A 13,512-nucleotide genomic window follows, 5' to 3' on the forward strand; every position below is an offset into this window, starting at 1 on the left:
ATGTCCCTTCCTTTACAGGCTGCTGGGATTCCTAGCTCCTTACCAGTCTCTCCATGGTGCTGCTTTCCACATCCTTTGCTCACCCACTCCTTGCTGATGGCACGAAGAGGGGAGTAGTGGAGTCTCTGTGTTCAGACCCATCCCAATGAAAGACCAAGCATGAAACAGCAAAATGCCACGTCCACAGCCAGATTGACTAGTCAGGGCACAGTAAATACTACCACTGGAGTAAGTATTTTAGCAGACGTGGGACAACTTGTTAGGTCATTTCCATTTGCTTAATCATATCCTGTAATAGGCGTTAAATGGTAACATCTCCTTACACTGACGAAAACCTAACTTATCCACAGGCTATTCCCTAGTAGAAAATTGAGACTGGTAAAGTGAATCCACTCAGCATGGGGTACAGCTGTAGGAAAACCAAACACATATCCAAATTGTGATGGGAAAAAATCTCATCTTGATAGAATTTGGGTGAAGTGTGATACACATTTGTTGTCCAAGGGACAGGGCACACTAAAGTTTTTCATCACCCTGCATTGCCTAAGCCTGCATGATTAGCACCTATTGAAATCAATTAGTTTAATCACAGTAATATCCTCCAGGTCTGGATGGTTTTGTAAGATGAGCCCCAAAACCTTGCCTCTACTGGGAGAATTACCCATAACTGACATTGACTACACCCTAACAGATGCAGATGAATAAGTAAACACATTAAGCTGCTGAGGTAGAGTAGGACAAACAGCACTCGGCACTGCTTAGTAACCACTCGGTGTTACTCATCTGCCAATGTGTTGACTGCTGTTTAACTTGTTATGTCCTGATTGACACTTGGAGCCAAGCAGTGTTCAGTCTTTGTTCCTTTGGTGAGCAAGGTATGAAGCTGGAGTATCTGTGGTTTTCAAAATAGCATTTAAAAACAAAGATGAAAGAGTTATTATAATACAGCAGAGTATAAAATCGATGCTGGAAAGTTATTTTAACTTCAAAATGCTCCTATGAGCATTGCTGTATGGGATGAAATATAACACAGACTTTAGACAGTATTAATAAGTAAGGATGAAAGCAGATATTGTGCAGAAATTTGGGGGATAAAAAAATAAAAGCAGAATTAAGTACTAAATCAGACCAGCAGAACTGTCAAATGTGTTAGACTATATTCACAGGCACTCGTGTGACATTCAGGCACAAAACATAAACATTTATTTAGTTTGAGTAATTTTGCTTTTTAGAGTAAAAGGGTTCCTTTTTTTTTTTTAGGAAGAGGAGGAGGGCTTTTATCTACAGTCTGGAATTTTAAAAGTCTTATACCCTGCAAGGACTGTTTGAAGCAGTTCCAGAAGAACTGCTTTTCATTAGCAAGTGCTGACTCAATGATCTGTAGAAATGTATTGAGTTCATCAAAAAAATTAAAGAAAATTATTTGGTTCTACTTCTAAGAAGTTACATAATTTCAGTTGGACCTCATCACTTAAATCACTATATACTATGTTTCAAATATGTTATCACTTGAAAGTAGAAATAATAAAGGCAAAACAAACTGGTTTGATTTCATTGAAGTCTTTGATAAAGATTTCTTTTGATGACTTCAAATAAAGCAATTCCCAAATGCCATTTCTCAGTAAATTTTGAAATTCCAAGGTTTTTGTTTAAATTTCAGAAAAAGCAAAAATTAATAGCATTTCTTAAGGAACATAAATGTTGAACTTAGGCAAATGCTGATATAATTGTGCCCAGCAGCCCAGGGGTTTACTTCAAGTGAGCAAGTGTTTGTGTAGTTATATGTAGGTATAAGCTTGAACACATATGATCTAAGTTTGGACATAAAGTCCAGAGGGCTGCCAGAGCAGGGCAGTTTTTCAAGCTGCTCTAATATGAACCAGAATCACAGTTATTGCTTTTCTGGAAAACAAGTGAGTCTATACTTATACTTTATCCCACTCTTATCAGTTGGGTAGAAGGGGCTAAAAAGACACTAAAAAGGCACTCTGGTTATACCTACACTGATAAATAGCATGCTCAGGCACATTTACCAGCCTTGAGGCTCTGCAATATGGCTGGGTTCCATGCTTTTGGCCTTTCTCACCCACCTAAAAAGGATGGTGTGAGAAACAAGCATCTATCTGTATCAGCCTTATCAGATAGCAAGTAAAAGGTAGCATTTGTTTACATTTCATAGCAAGTCACTGTGGTAAAGACATTACTCTTTATGCACTCTTTCAAAGCCTGTGATTATCAAGTTAGGAGAAAGGAGTTAAAATCATGTCCACTCACCACAGGCTACAAGAGAGTTTGAAGCCAGCAGTTATCTACTTCAGAGAGGTTTATTAATGTCATTTTCTTGCCCATGCCCCCAGTCTGTTTTCTGTTCAGCCAGCCTGCAGCAATAGTCCTGAGAAGCACAGATTCTTCCTCTCATCCTGTGTTCATCCTGATTTCTTAAGATTTAGTTCATATCAAGCATTGACATGTGAACACATAAGCTTATCCCACAGTCATAAACTCTTCAGATTCAAGAAGTACCATCTGCTCTCAGTAAAACTACCTAAACAGCCCAGCTCCTCCCCTGATAAATTCTTCTGGTGCTGCTACACATCGTAGGAATGGTCCTACACAGAGCAAAAGTCTACCTGGCCCAGGAGCCAGTCTCTGACAGTAATCAACAGCAGATCCCTAGGGAAGGGTATGAGAACACACAGTCATGGCTTTCCCAGAAGATGTGTTTGGAATCTCCTATGCCAGCACTAGTATCTTTGTATTTAATTTTTCTCAATGGGATCTTCTTCCATGGATTTTTTTGTGTAGTTTTTTAGCCACTGCTAACTCACAGCACACGTAACATACACCAACAAATTGCACACCTAAATACGCACTGCATAAGGAAAAACAAGGTAGCTTTGAACTGCTTACATGCTGAACTCATAGACACCTAGATCTTGATGGAAAGAGGTAAGGAAGCAGTAGTCTCCCTATTATTTTCTTCAAAACTTAAAAAAAGTTTCTTCAAAACTTAAAAAAAAAAATGTGAAGGCATTTCCATACTTTTCTTGTTTCCTTTCTCTGAACTGTCTCCAGTTCTCCACTACATTTTTTTAAGAAGAGGGGACATGAACTCTGTAGAGATTTATGCAGTTTCTTTTGTTCTCTATTTCTTTTCTAATAATTCCTAACATTCAATTTTCAATTTTTATTGCTGCTGAGCATTAAATTGGTGGTTTCATCAGAACTATTCATTAAAATTCTGACATCTTATTCCTAAATGGTAACGTTCAATTCAGAGCCCAACACTACATGGAGAGTTAAGACTGCCTTTTTTCATGGGTATCACTTATATGTGTCTACACTGAAGTGGTGATACCAAAATTTGCAACACAGTCAAAACTTCAATTTCTGCAATAAAATAAATATTTTCAAAAATATAAAAACTGGCTCTTATTAAGAAATACTCATTTGAATCTATTTCACTGAAGAATTTTTCAATAATGATATTATGACAGTGTAACATAAAGAGACCTCTATGCATCATTTTATACCACTTTGTTTGAGCAATATCACTACCTCAATATTCTAATGAGTCATCATGGTATCTTATAGCCATGATTTCTTGAGAGAAGGGAATAGAAGAAAATTCCACCTTTCATTAACAAAAATCAAGTACATTTCAAGCTATCACACGTATAAAAGTTAAAGTTTAAAAACGTGATAGAATTGCATGGTCAAGAACAACAGTAAACAGATTAAAAGAACTTTTTTTCATTTTTACATCCTTTTAAAACCTATTTTATGCTTTGCGAAGCACAGTTTTTAGCTGGGTAACAGAATTACGATGATGAACAAAGGACACATGTATAGGTACTGAAAATCAAATTTATTTACGATGGCAATGTGTGATATATTTCTGAACTAGCCTAGAGCTAATCCAGTTGGCTTGGGGTTTTTTTTAAGAAATCTGGAAATGCTGTCAAATTAATCATATCATCAAGATCACACTAGTTCTTGAGGACGAAAAGATTTAATATATTCAAGGAAACACCAAACAGACCACAACAATTTAATAGCAAGGAATGTGGTGGTAAAGACTCTGATGTTGGAGATTCCTATTTAAGACCTGATGTTGATATTATCTCATTATCCAAATGAGCGTTCTGCCCCACAGGCTCTCAGCTAGTCTACGAAGCATTGCTTGGAATCTCTCTTCATGGAGCTGTTCCACAATTAGATACCAAGATCCTGATCTGAAGCACTCTAGTAAGAAAAACAAAGCATGAAAAATACAAGCATTGGGGAAAAAAACATTTTCTATGTTTCTATATTATGGCATATATCTACAGATGGATAATACTTTGTCTCTGTAACTTCTTTTTGTCTTTTGGATCAGGAATGTAAATACTGTGATTTATATTAGAAATTAATTATCATTCAAAACATACATAGTTTTAACAATTTTAGGGTAAATCCTACACTCATCTAAGTATGCACAACTAGCTAAAAAAGAAGCCCAAAAAGAATTGTTGGTTGTTTTAGAAACTCCTGATTTTCTAACTTAAGTCCTTTGGAAGTACCACTTTTCTTAAAGAACATTCAAAATAATTAATACTTTAAACTTATCTTGAGAATAAAGAGATTGTTTTCTATATCCTCATAAGCAGTAAGCATTGTAAGATAATATGTATGCACACACCCAGTATTCACAAAATCTTTTTTTTCTGATATTTTCCCTGACATGATTTGTTTTTAAATCATGACAAAGGAAAGATATTTTAGGTAATCATTACATTGCATGGCATATAATAAATGTAAATCATCTTATTTCCATCCAACATTCACATAGTATATCATCAGCATTGAACAGGATCTTATCCAGTTACAAACACAAGAATTCATGTTTCAGGTCTTACTTCTAGTAAAAGGCAGATTACCTCTTGCCATCCTGTACTCTTCATTTTCGTTTTATAAAAGAAGCCCTTATTTTATCTTGCTGTCAATTTAATTATGAAGTGTGAACTGCCACATTTCTAGTACATGTTGTGGTCCCTGCTCTGATCGCTTCATGATTTGCACTTTTAATAGTGTATCACTGGAGAGAGGTTGGCATGAAGACAAACCATGGCAAAGCATGCATTCACTCCTTGCTTTGGGACCCAGTGGTTGCTAATTGAGCTTGATAGCCAGACAAATCAGTGAAGGCAAACACCTCCCATCTTTTTCACGCAGTGAGATTTGCCTTCTGGACACCTGTCTGTCACCTGAAAGAGGAGACACATGGCTTGCTGAAGAGGGGTAGGGGAGAGGGACAACACTCCTGTCTGTATTGCCAAAATATTACTTTGGTGAGACTCTTGCAGGGGTATAATCTCTCATAACTGCCCCACCCCAAGAGTCTTGTACACTTCTGTTCAAACGCCAACGTGTGGAGATACATTAAATGACTTCTGCAACTACCTTGTTTTCCAGAGATGTCTTTAGCAAGTCAACCTGAAACTTGCTGTTGTATTATTTTCATGAACTGTTTTGTTGCTAGGAGTTTACTTAGATTGGTTAAGTGGGTAAATGTGAGAAACTTCTTGACTTTCATTTGCCCCAGCTACCTTATTTGTTTCTAGGTGGCTCCTGGTCCACCCAGCTGGCCACTGCCTCTGTGGTGGGCTCATAAAGCACTATCAACACTCAGGTGCATATAACATGCATTATTTATACAGTTCTCTGATTAGTATGTGCCTCCTGCTCTCCTGTGTCACTTCACCTATCCTCCAAATTACAATGCAAGAGTACATTTAAACTCATAAAAAGTTCTCAGCTATTTTCTCTCAGGATGAGAGGTTGTTTTGAGATCAGGTGATGTTGTTTTGAAATTTCCAGTGTTGAGTGGATAATTATTGAAAGTGTAATAGCCCCACGGATTTTAGGTTTTGAATTTTCTGACCCTTCCAAGTAAACTAAGCACCAAAAACTGAGAAACAGGAGAAGCTTGGATGTGTAAAACATCAAACATTTATTTCCCCTTTGGATTTTGACAGAAGCTTTAGTAAGTTTGAATTTTGCCTGCATTGCTTCAGTGTGTATACAGTACAGACGGTCAACAGGTAAAATAAACCTCTAACTTTATTTTCAAGTCCCAGCTTTGTACTGAAGGTGGAAAAGCATCACTAGGAAGAAAAGCTGGCATGATAATGCCTCAGAAAGAGATACAGCACCCTGCAGCTCTGTAGATGTAAAATTGATTCTGCCATAACATCCATACGTGGCAGTAAATATGAACAGCACTACTAGCTGGTGGGATGGGTGGGAAGGGTCACCACTATTGCCTCGTCCTCCCATTTCAAGAATCCTAAGGATATTAATAGTGGCATATGCCAAGTGGCAGAAAGAAAAGGTTCTGTTGAAAGTGAATAATCAGTTCCTACATAATAATATGTTCATCTTCAGATTTTAGAGAGAGCCTTTGCAGAGTCACAAAACTCTGAGATTTAAGTGATACAAACACTAGGCACTCTAAAAGCAAGCTAGAACACTCTTCCCTTCTTTCAGAAGATCTTGACCTTACTTCTGGAAGTACACCTGTGTTTCTGTGAAGAGAAAGTTTTACTGTATTATTTGCCACCTACCATATGGCTGCTGGACTTTTTCATGAGCAAATTCCCCGTGTGGCTGTGGGAAGATTTTACACAAGATAGGAAATGACTTGTAAAGTATTTTGACAGAGATTCCAGATTTGTGAGTATATATTAGGTTCTACGTGACACTATCTAGAATAGGCAGAAAAGTAAATTACTTTTATCTATTATATATGCAAGTGTACAACTGGAATGACAAAAACTATCTTTGCCTTTTGGGATGAAGTAAGAGAATTAATCTTTTACTTACCGTGAGACAGTGTTACAGAGCTGAAGGGCACAGAAGTATTAAATGTGTTAGGCAATAATTACAAGCTAGAAATCATGTTGAAGAATATGCATACACACATGATTTTCTGTTTTAAAACTTACCGTGGTGCAATATAAACCTAACTAATACACACACATAAGATCTTTAAATCTAAACATAATAAATGGAGAACTTGGGTTTTATCTATTTGGATTCATACACAACCCAAATGCAACAATCTGGTGCTGTCTGCACCTGTTCCATACAAACACAATTTTTAGAACAAGTTGCCCACCATTCATTGTTTCCATATTATATGGCAAAGTTTAAACTAATAAAACAAACCCACCCCATTTTCAAATGGAGTACACATCATGGCTCATCTCCTAGGATGCATTATAACAGACAATAAACTAACTTTGTCCTGGCAATCAACTAACTCAAATTATTTTGGGCTTGGTGAAGGAAATTAAAGCTTCAAAACTGTGGCACTTCTACATATCAAATTAAAAGACCTGTGATTGAACATACTTTATATAGAGAGGGAAAAGCAGTTTCTATAGCCAGCTGCTGGCAAGCCAGGGAAATAGAGACCAAACCAGCTGACAGTCAGTGCCAAAACATAGAGCCATTTTCTACTAAACAGCAGGGGGGTAGGAGACAGCATCTTGAGGAGCAGTGAGGTCAAAAGCAATCCTGCCACAAGCACCACGGTGCCCTGAGCTTGCCCTCACTGTTCAACCACACCAGCTGTGATTGGGGTGCGGAGGGAAGAAGGGCTGCATCTGTGCAAGGAAATCACTGCAGCTTCTGTTTCCTTCCCTGATTTTGATCCCATTTGCAGTTTGATAAGAGAACTGCCAAGTTGCAATCTCATAGCATTCTATATGTATCAATCAAAAGGAAAAAAACTGTCAAAAATTAATTCTGAAGAAAATTCATCAAGAAAATAAAGGCCACACAGAAGCAGCCTAACATCATAAGTGTGTATTTTTAAAGCCTTTGTTTCGAGTTTACAAGTTTGGTCTTATTAAAACAAAATACTCTCTTACTGTTTTCCAGCCAATGCAATTTCTAGATGAGATGAAGCATAAGCAAACAAAAAGTCTATGGTGGAGTGATTGGCCAGTTCAGACCATGCTCCAGGAGCATTCCTGAGTTCCTTGGAGCTAGGAAGCTCTTGCACAGCAACATCTATGGACAAGGCTCTCTCCCAACTCTGGTGGTACCCGAGACTCCCTGACAGATCAACATACAATGACTGACTGTGGTTATTCATGTCAGCTCTCTCCTTGACCCAGATACTGGACATATCCTGGGCAAGAGACCTTGCATTCCCTTGGTAAGTCCAGCATGCCAGCAGCACTCCAGATCACCTCCTCTGCATAACCAGCCATCATAAGCAAACCCTTTGGTTTCTGGATTGCTATTCCATCTCCCTACAGAATGATGAATGCTTCAAATCTTGCTCTGTAAGGCATTTCATGGCTGGGGACCAAGACTGAAAAATTTCCAGAGAAACCACCACGGTCAACAGTCACACAATGAAGCCTACACAGTAAAATTAAAACTGACTGTGGGGTGAATAGTTTTAGGGCTTTCCTGAGAACCGTTCCTGAAGATCTCATAAAAATTAGAAAAGTGCTTGACCCCCTTTCATCTCCAATGGAAAGCATATTTCTTCATTCACATACACATTTGCATATCACACTATATGTCATTATAGGAAACAAATCAGCAAAACAATCCCACATTATTCTAATATGCACATTTCTTTCTCTGTCGAGTGGATAATTAAAAAACCAAAAAGACAGATGGGAAGTCATGCTTTGTTTATTACCTTCATGATAAGGTTTTCAGATGCTGTGGTGGTAAACTTATTTTGAAGAGCAAGCATTTACTAGATCCTATTATTCTACAATTTCTGTGGGAGATTTCTTGTCACCTTGGAAATTATGTATTTGTTTCTAGAAAGAAAAATTAGCTTTATTCAGAGGTTTAAGTAATTCGGATATATAGCAAGCAGCATCTAAAACAAAAGTCTAATATCAACATCCCCAAAAGTAGATTTTATGACTGTTAAATATACATGTTGCAAAAGATTAGATTTACTGTTTTGCTTATATTGTGTTAGTCATTTATAACATTTGGTCACTGAGCAACATAAACTTATTTTATGGTTCTTTCATCCTTTCTCAAAAGGATTGCAGGCTCCTAGTAAGGCAAACTCAACACAAGAGTTTCTGGGATACAGGCACTGCACATACAAAAGTAGTATCTCTGATGGATAACATTCTTTAAAGGTCTTTTCATGATCCATTAATTTATGAATTACACAGCAGAGTAGGCATTGTCAAGGGCCTAATTTCAGTTATATGTTGATCTTTTTCCCTTGAAGCTTTTATCCAAAAAGTAAGTAAGACTAAAAATAACATGCTCCCTTAGACTGACTCTGACAGGTCTTATTAAAGAATTAACTGTTTTATTCTTTACTTATCAAAAAGTGGGCAGATGGGCCCATCCTTATCTGTAAATAGGAATACACACAAAAAAAATCAAAATATTAAAGAATAGTTCTAAGGCTTGCTTCATTCACAGCACAGTTACAAAAAGCAATTGCCATGGAATAAAATTTACAGTAAGGAATTAAGTATGTCAGATTTCCAGGAAAAGCAGCCTACCTCCACCTTGCCAAACCTAATCCAATCCAGGTAAACCAGAAGTAAGTTACTACAGTCAGGTTATTTAGAGGTCGATGAGAAATCAGTCTCAGGCTTCACCTTACTTGAAAAGAACATATGTGCTTTTACTTATGGCTTAAAAAAGAGACCACCAAACAGTGAAGAGCATGATTATGGAAGTATTCTTACTCCCTAAGTGCTGTTCTCCCCAAGGACTGAAGTAAAGGTAAATTTCATAAGCCATCATAAATCAATTTTATAGATAATAGCTCAGTGTTTAGAGCTGTTATTTCGCTTTTCTCTCCTCTCTCTTTTTCTTACAGCAATAAAAAATCCAAACAAACAAAAAACTCAACAGTCCTCAAAAATGAGAGGGAGAATCTGTTAGTAAGCTGAAGAAGTGGTGTCATGGTTTAGTAAGAGGTGCTTACAGCTTCCTCTATGACTTAACAGAACAAATCAATTGGCTAGTTTGAATATTGGCAACTTTTTAAGCCACTTAAGAAGCTTGACATGCCTCTGTGATCCACATTTAAGAAGGAACAAACGCCGGGAAAGGTCTCTTGCCCGGCAAAGTTCATGTGACCAACAGCGATAAGCGATCTCCAGCTGCAAGGCCCGGGTGAGATTAACCCTTTAGTGCTGTAAGTTTCCTCCGGAACAGATGAAGCCTGCAGACATCAATCCGCTCCCAAGTCGGAGGAAGAGGAAAGGCGGAGGCAAGAAAACACCATAGAGACACCAAAGTCAGTAAAAAAGGAAGAGCTGAAACCCTGAGGGAGGAGAAAGAGGAGATGCTTCAAGCCTAGAAGCTGCTATTCTGTTGTAAAGCTCTGGTGATGGACTACGATACATCAGAGTACCCATTGTAATTTCATAAAACATGGGGGGGGTGGAGCATTCAAACTGCAGTTGTGAGCAAAAGTATTTGTGCTGAAATAAGCGAATTACTGTAATTGTGAGCAAAAGTACTTGTGCTGAAATAAGCAAATGACAGTAGCTGTAATTTGATGAGGACCCTTGCTCCCAGGGAAGGAGAAGACCTCTGTTCCTACAGATGAAAGTGATGAGGACCCTTGCTCCCAGGGAAGGAGGAGGGCCTCTATTCCTAGAGATGAAGATGCTCCCAGAGATAGGTGAAGAGAACCTTTGTTTCTGAACAGCTCATCCTTAAAACGGTACCCCAGTAGCTCAAGACGGAACCCTCGGAAACAGTTGTGGGGAAAGCTGTAAGTCGAGGGAAGGGACTTTCACATGCGAGCAGAGAACCAACCCGAGCGGCTGTCTCGCTGTGACATTGAAGCCATGAGAGAACTTCTTGTGGAGATGTCTCCATAGCATGAGCAAGAGAGACTCCTCTTCCTAAGCGAACTGAAAAAGGTTACCATAGAAGTGGTAAACTGACTGAAAATCTCAAGGGTTGTCTTTTTACATTGTCAGTGGGAGAAGGGAGAAATGTGGGGGGAGGAGAAGTGTTCTGAAGGTTTAGTCCGACTTTTTTTTCTTTCTTTTAGGTCTGTTAATAAACTTCTTTATATTCTTCTAAGTTTTTTGCCTGCTTTGCTTTCTCCTAATTCTTATCTCACAGAAAGAAAAGTAAGTAATGGATATTTTGAACCAAACCACTACAAGTAGTGATAAAATTCTGACCTCAGGAGTTTTCAACCCAAGCAGCAACAGTAAGCATTGCTGCCAAACAGAATTTGGTTGGGTGCTTGCAGTACAGTATTTCAAGCAATCCAGATTAGCTGCAATTAAGAGATCTGTTTTTTACTGACAGGGTGTGGCAATATGTAAGAAACTCATGGTATCCTGAGAAGGAGTTTCTTAACTTCCTTCTCATTACATTCAATGGTTTCTGTTTCACAATGAAAAAGCATGAAAAAATGCTGACAATATTTACATTCAAATTTCTCTTGCAAATAATTATGGTCTTTAGTGTCAGGTAAGATGAAAACAACACAAACTTTAATATGACCACAATCTTTTTTAATTCTGAAAGAGCAGAACCCTCTTTTTCTTCCACACATTACCCTACAGGCATTACTTTACAATGTGTAGTCAGATCTTGGTTTCTTGAAGTTCCCACAACATTTTCAGGCATTACAGTTGATGGTAATGTTCTTGCCATAAGTATAATTGTAATCAAGAGATGAGATATCCATTGAGCCATTAATTTAAGTATAGTAATTCTTTTATCTTTTTCAGTAAAACTTACAAAACTAAGAGCATGGTTTTGTTCAGAATCAAACCCAAACATAGCTGTTCCATAGTGTTGTAGTTGGGCTCTCCAAAGGGGTTTCCTTACACGTCAGTAAATCTGTGACAGGTTGAAAAAATAAAAAAAGATTCGTTATGAAGGTAAAATTGTCTGAAATCCAAAAGATCATGAAATTTTCTTGAAACAAGCATAAACATGAAATTCTAGGGATAAACGGGAAAAAGCTGCCTAAGCACACCTGGAAACATTTCAAATGGAAATCATGGATTCTAAGATATCTCTGAAATATCCAGTCATCAGCATACAAGTGAACCAAATGCAGTCACTACAGTGTGACTGTGTTATTTTATCAGCATATAAGACAGATTCATTTCTTACATACATGTTTTCAGTCCCCATTCACCAATTTAGAACTGATCTAATTAAATTATTTCAAAATTCTAATTTGTAGTTCAGTTACAAGATCAACTTATTACTGCTTAATAATGCCTTAGTCTTCAGCTGAGCATGGTAATAGACTGTGTGTGTATTCTGAGACTACAAGCACACATGAGAAAAAAAAAATCTTTAAAACCTCTGTGAAACGGAGTTGTTTGATCTAATGATTTCTGCCTTGTGTTGGCAATGGGCTGCTGGACTGCACACAAATTCATCTCCACTGACATGTGGTAACCCATTAGGCCACTGTAACTCAATTTCATGTCTGACTACATAGAGAGAATTGAACTGACAGTTTGAGCAAAGTTTCATGTTGTCAAGGTGACTACAATCTTCCTAAGGTAATAGATACTTCTCCAAAATGGAGAACAGATTGAGCATTTCTCTGCTTAAAGGCTTTATATATGCATAAATGTTAAACTGCCCATTTTAACAATACCAAGATAGTTAAAATGGTACATCTGGTATTGTGTATTGCAGTAATGCTGATATGAACATAGCCATTCTGGTATAGTTACTTCTATACAGATGAAAAACTACTTCATTATTAGGCTTCTTCAGCTCTGTGTAATTATATCCAACTTTACAAGCTGTAGCAGTTGTCAAATAGTTGGACCAGCACAGAAAAACACCCCTATCTGTTAATTAAGCAAGATCATTTTTAGATCCATCTGTGAAAATATTCAGGTAGCATGTAATCTAGCTTTCTTAGCCATAGCCTGACACACTTAGAAGTCTCTATGTGTGTAAGGAAAGTATAGATGAGAAGCTGTTTCACTTGCAGATAGCAGGCAGAATTGTGCTGTTACAAAAGCAGGAAAAAACATGTGAAAGGTAACAGAGAAAAGTCAGCTAATAGGCTTTGTCTGAACTCCAAAATACACAAATGAGTCATCTCCATGGAGCACACTATGATGACATGAACTAACTCTACAAGAAAGTGCTGACCTAGTGTGGGAAACAAGAATTGCCTCATAAGTGATTGCCAAAATTCTAGTTGTTTCAAGAATTACATATTGACAGCTTAAGTTTTCGTCTGCATTGAAAGAGCCAGCATGTTTTTGCTGTTCTAAAACTAAGTCCAAATAGTTATGTTTAATAAAAACTTTAAAAAGTCCACAATTTGCTGAAAATATGGGAAAAAAGTATTCACACTGCTGCTCTTTTCTTCCGGAATCACATCGAGTGTGTGGTTTGAAGGCATGCATCTGTTTGAAGGCTGAATACTGGCATATTGCTGACATAACATGTAAGACTTTTAAAGGGGTCCAGTAGTGTATCACCCGTCATTGGTTCTAGTCCCACTGC

The 13,512-nt window shown here is 37.6% G+C and overlaps 1 long non-coding RNA gene across 2 annotated transcripts in view; it reads right to left on the reverse strand.

The window, feature by feature from the left end:
• LOC116444685 overlaps window positions 1–13,512 on the reverse strand; it is a 143,523-nt gene that overhangs the window by 105,398 nt on the left and 24,613 nt on the right. The window contains exons 2-5 of one of the 2 annotated variants that reach the window (XR_004240443.1): window positions 11,764–11,865; window positions 8,705–8,831; window positions 6,606–6,648; window positions 44–4,245 (exon numbers count right to left, since the gene is read on the reverse strand). The exons of the other annotated variant lie outside the window; for it this stretch is intronic. This is a non-coding gene — a long non-coding RNA (uncharacterized LOC116444685). The remainder of the gene's footprint in view (window positions 1–43; window positions 4,246–6,605; window positions 6,649–8,704; window positions 8,832–11,763; window positions 11,866–13,512) is intronic. 2 annotated transcript variants of the gene reach the window in all.

This window comes from Corvus moneduloides, chromosome 5, assembly GCF_009650955.1.
Source record: "Corvus moneduloides isolate bCorMon1 chromosome 5, bCorMon1.pri, whole genome shotgun sequence".
Taxonomy (NCBI): domain Eukaryota; kingdom Metazoa; phylum Chordata; class Aves; order Passeriformes; family Corvidae; genus Corvus; species Corvus moneduloides.